Genomic DNA, 5,584 nt, shown 5'->3' on the forward strand with positions numbered 1-5,584 from the left:
CTGGCAACAGTGTGATTGGTGGGTAAGATCTGATTTGTATATTGACCTGGGTCTGGGGCTTGGTCCTTTGGGATCACGAGAACCTTTTTCCTTTTACTGGGGTATTGGTTTTCATAACCATTCATCCCCATAACGAGTGGCACTGGTGGTGATACTGGGAAACTGGAGTGTCTAAGGGAATTGCTGGTGTGATGTGTGGTTAGCCAGTGGGGTAAAACCAAAGTCTTCTCTGGCTGGCTGGTTTGGTTTGCCTTGGTGTGCAAAGGAACCCCAGCCTTGGGCTGTAACTGCCCTGCTCTAAGCAATTTGTCCTGAATTGACACTCTCAGAAGTGTCCCACCAAAGGCAACATTGTTACAGAGTGCCAACGTGATAGCGGATGCGTTGTCCCGGAGAGGGGGACCTGAAATTTCCCAGGTCACTGGTTAGAGTGACCCCGCTCAGTTCAGTCTCGAAGGGGGGAGAGATGTGACGGAGTAGGGAGTATTAACCTGGTTATGTTGCATGGGAGTTTTGCTAATTTACTGTCTGCATTGGTGCTAGATGGTGGTGGGATATAAGGGTGTGACTTCACTTGAGGGATGATACTTGAGCACGTAACCTGAGCCCAGGAGGGGGTTGGGGCCAGGTGACACCTTCTGCCCCGGAAACTGGACAAAGGCTGGAGGAGGAGCTGGGGGGTGTGGCTGGGTGAGACTGCTGGAGGAGGTTTCAGTTTGGAGCTGGCTGGGGAAATGGAGGGAGGCCCAGAACCGGGGTCTGGGCTCCCAACCCCCCAAGATGGACCTGACTGAGGGGTCCTGTTCTCTGTACCTACAAGCTCTGTTTTAGACCGTGTTCCTGTCATCTAATAAACCTCTGTTTTACTGGCTGGCTGAGGGTCACGGTGAATCGCAGGAAGTGGGGGGTGCAGGGCCCTGACTCCCCCACCCTCCGTGACATGGGCAATGGAGTTCTACATTGTGACTGGAGTGGTCACTGTCGCAGGGACTGGGGGATTGTGGGAGCATGGCTGGAGGACTGTTAGCATTGACACGTGTAGTGTGTACGCTTGCTCTGTGCTGACCTAAGGAGGTGGAATTTGGCTCCGTGGCGCTCAGGGAGGTGGTTTTACTGTCGCTGTAACAAGGCGCTTACGTCGGCGGGAGACAGACTGGAGTCCAGGCATGCGCACAGCTAGGATGCCAGACGTCAATTTCCACCAGCCTGCAGCCCAGGCCCGGGAGTCAGAGCACTGGAATGGCAGGCCCTACTGAGATGAGGGAAACCCAGGGATCAAAGATGAATCACTCGCTCCAGAGGCCCCTGAATGTGTGAGTACAGCATGGCGGGGTCCCCAGAGCACAGGCACACACACCTCAACCCCCTGTCCCCTCCCACACCCTGAACCCCTCATTTCTGGCCCCATCCTGGAACCCGCACCCCCAGCCTACAGCCCATACCTCCTCCCATACCCCAACCCCCTGCTTCAGCCTAGAGCCCCCTCCCATACTCTAAACCCTTCATCTCCACCCCCCAGCCCGGAGCCCCCTCCTGTACCTCAAACCCCTCATCCCTGACCCCACCCCAGGGCCCGCACCCCCTCTCACACCCCAACCTACTGCCTCAGCCCAGAGCCCCCTCCTGCACCCTGAACTCCTTATTTCTGGCCGCACCCCGGAGCCCGCACCCTCAGCTGGAGCCAGAGCCCCAACCCCCTGAGCCAGCCCGGTGAAAATGAGCAAGTGAGTGAGAGTGGGGAGAGCAAGCGACAGAGGAAAGTGGGGATGGAGTGAGTGGGGGTGGGGCCTTGGAGAAGGGCTAGGGTCGGGGTGGGGCTTCAGGGGCGGGGCAAGGGTGTTCAATTTTGTGCAAATAGAAAGTTGGCAACCCTACTCATAGCTGATGCCAGGTGTCCTTTCTAGGCAGATCTTGGAGGACTACATTCACTGCTCTTTTCTGTCCAAAGGACATCTCCTTAGGGCAGGGGGTGCCAAAGCAGCAGGGCCTCCCGCGGGGGCTAGCCAGCGCCTGCTCCACCCTGTCGCAATGTCAACTGGGCCCTCACAGCTTGCGTGATCCACCCGCGTCCCAGGGTGGTTTGCAAGACTCACTGAGGTTGCTGCCGGGCAGGTCCCCATGCAGCACACCAGGGCCGGGCTCTGTCACGGAATGAGCCTGAAAGATTTATTAGAAATTAAGGGAATTCCCTGGCCCACAACTCCACTCCTCCTGCGTTATGACTGGCCAGAGCTAGTCGTCACCTGGAGAGGGGGACTGAGATGGGGGCTGTGTAAAATGAAAGCTAAACTTTGCAGGTCTAGAAAACTGACGTTAAGGTTCCTAGTTACACAACCCCCGAACCCAGGGCAGGCTGGGAATGCCCCGTTTGGGCCTGCAACACAAAGTCTGGATCCCGATCTGGTGTTTCCCAGTCTTTACTAGCTCACCCTGCCTCCTATTGAGAAGGATACACTTCAACCTAGCTGGAAATAACCTCTGACCAGCGGCAAAATCGGATATTGCTCCTACTGCCCGGAAAGTTGTTTAAGAAACTGAAAGCTGTTTCACCCCAGAATGGCTTCACTCAGGAAACACCCTGAGGGCAGTCTCCTAGGGGTGAAGTTGATTTGCACCCCTACTGTAGTCCGTACAGTCGGCAAGCTTCACGGGTGATGCTGTGCTTTGCAACACAATAAAACCTCAGTCCTCTCTGCCTGGAAATCAGCAACGTTCCCCAGGCCTCCGATGTCCGGGGCACAGTGAGAGTCACGCCCCCGTGGCCTCGTGCAGGGCCTGGCGAGACACTTCTCATAGGAAGTAACCGGCAGACGCAGCAGTGACTGCTGTGGCAATTTCAGTTCCTGTGGGACCAGGCCAACTCTTCCCCTTTGGGCAGGAGCAGCAGACGCGGCTCTGCGTAAATAGAACGTTCCTTTTGCATCTGCGTTGCTGGGGAATTGACAGTCGGCCGGCAGTTTCCCAGCCGCTTTCCTGGGAACACGGCACATTTCTAGATCTCGGGTGATTTATTCATGAGTCAAGGCGCCGTTCTGAAATGGAGACAGAGTTTTGGACTGGCTCATCTCCCCCTTCCCCCCGCCCCCCCCCCGCCCCGGCTGCTTTTGATTCATCCCCCACTGTCTCTTTTCAACCCTGCCTTGAATCATGGCCTCAATCCCATTTCCTTCCTCTGTGTCCAGACGCAGCTGTGCCCCTGCCCAGGTCTGATTCACAGCCCCCACTCCTGTCCAAAGGAGTTGCCCGCCCGCCCGTCCGGAAGGAGATGGCTCAGGCGGAGAGGAAGAACAGACGTGGCAAGGAGGGCCCGATCTTGCGCTCATGGATGTCAGTGCGAGCTTTGACGCTGACAAGTTGGCTCTCTGAAATTCCCAGGCCCCTTGTGTCCCTCGCCCCTCTGGCAGATGGGCATCAGACAGAATCACAGCTGTGTTCATCTGGAGGACATCTAGCTTTGCTGATATGACCATTATTATCTGGATTGTGGTAGCACCTAGTCACGGACCAGGCCCCCATGTGCCAGGCGCTGTACATTATTAGGCGCATTACGGTAGTGCCTAGGTACCCCAGTCACAGACCAGGCCCCCATGTGCCAGGTTGTACATTATTAGGTGTATTATGGTAGTGCCTAGGTGCCCCAGTCACAGATCAGGCCCCCATGTGCCAGGTTGTACATTATTAGGTGTATTACGGTAGTGCCTAGGTGCCCCAGTCATGGACCAGGCCCCCAGGTGCTGCACAGATGCTGAACACAGAGATGGTCCCTACACCCCAAAGGTTTACAATCTAAGCAGACACATGTTCCTTCTGCCTTGCGATAAAGAGCCCAAGCCCTCACCCCTTACCCTGCTTTACTCTCTCACACTTCCAGAGGCAGCGTGCCCTAATGGATAAAGCACCAGCTGGGGAGCCCTGGGTTCTATTCCTGCCTCTGGCCTGCTGGGGGACCTTGGGCCAGCCACTGTCCCCCCACCCTCTGTTTACCGGGAAGCTTTCTGGAGCAGGGCCTGTCTCTTGCTCGCTCTCTGTGCACTGCCCAGTGCAGCAGGGCCCTGATTTCAGCCGGCACTAATATAAGAGGAATGGCCGTGTGTCTGCAGGGCAGATGGTTGCAACCACAGGTCCCATCTCATGATCGTCGAGTTTGTCTCTTTCATCACATTCAGCCAGTGCAAAGGGGTGTGATCGGTGACAACTGTGACTTCGTTCCCCAGGAGGTAGTACTGTAGGCTCTCTAGGGCCTCCCAGCAGCCAAGCATTCCTTCCCCATCACTGAGTGTGCCCTCTCACGAGGAAAGAGTGCACTGCCGATGTACACAACTGGGCGTTATTCTCCATCTAGCTCCTGGGAAAGGACCGTCCATCCCTACCACCGAGGTACCTGTCTGCAATACGAATTCCCTCTCCAAGTTCAGACTGCACCACGCTGGGGTTCTGCAGCATATGTCCTTGAGCTCTTGAAAGGCCCTGTCATGGGTGGGCGTCCAGCATCCATGAGACCCGCCTTGCGGCAGTGTCCTTAGTTAGTTTGTCAGCGGGGTTGCTATAGTGGTGAATGTGGTATGAACCAGTCATAGTAACCGACTAGGCCTAGGAAGACCCGAACTTGTGTGCCCTCCACTGACCATGTATCCCAGATAATGGGATTCCTGTTTTCCCTATCACAAACTCACAGGGGAACTCAGTGATTGGGGAACTATTCAACATTAGTGAGGCCTCATCTGAAGTACTGTGTCCAGTTTTGGGCCCCACACCACAAGAAGGATGTGGAAAAATTGGAAAGAGTCCAGCGGAGGGCAACAAAAATGATTATGGGCCTGGAGCACATGACTTATGAGGAGAGGCTGAGGGAACTGGGATTGTTTAGTCTGCAGAAGAGAAGACTGAGGGGGAATTTGATAGCTGCTTTCAACTACCTGAAAGGGGGTTCCAAAGAGGATGGATCTAGACTGTTCTCAGTGCTACCAGATGACAGAACAAGGAGTAATGGTCTCAAGTTGCAGTGGGGGAGGTTTAGGTTGGATATTAGGAAAAACTATTTCACTAGGAGGGTGGTGAAACACTGAAATGGGTTACCTAGGGAGGTGGTGGAATCTCCATCCTTAGAGATTTTTAAGGTCAGGCTTGACAAAGCCCTGACTGGGATGATTTAGTTGGGAATTGGTCCTGCTTTGAGCAGGGGGGTGGACTAGATACCTCCTGAGGTCCCTTCCAACCCTGATATTCAGTTGGGTTGTAGATCATCAGTGATCTATAACCCATCCTGGACAATGATCCCTCACTTTCACAGACCTTGGGAGGCAGGCCAGTCCTCGCCCACAGACAACCCGCCAACCTTAAGCATATTCTCACCAGCAACCACGCACCGCACCATAACAACTCTAACTCAGGAACCAACCCATGCAACAAACCTCGATGCCAACTCTGCCCACATATCTACACCAGCAACACCATCACAGGACCTAACCAGATCAGCTACAACATCACCGGCTCATTCACCTGCACGTCCACCAATGTTATATATGCCATCATGTGCCAGCAATGCCCCTCTGCTATGTACATTGGCCAAACTGGACAGTCACTA

The sequence above is a fragment of the Terrapene carolina genome, unplaced genomic scaffold (assembly GCF_002925995.2).
Source record: "Terrapene carolina triunguis isolate 2854851 unplaced genomic scaffold, T_m_triunguis-2.0 Scaffold49, whole genome shotgun sequence".
NCBI lineage: Eukaryota > Metazoa > Chordata > Testudines > Emydidae > Terrapene > Terrapene triunguis.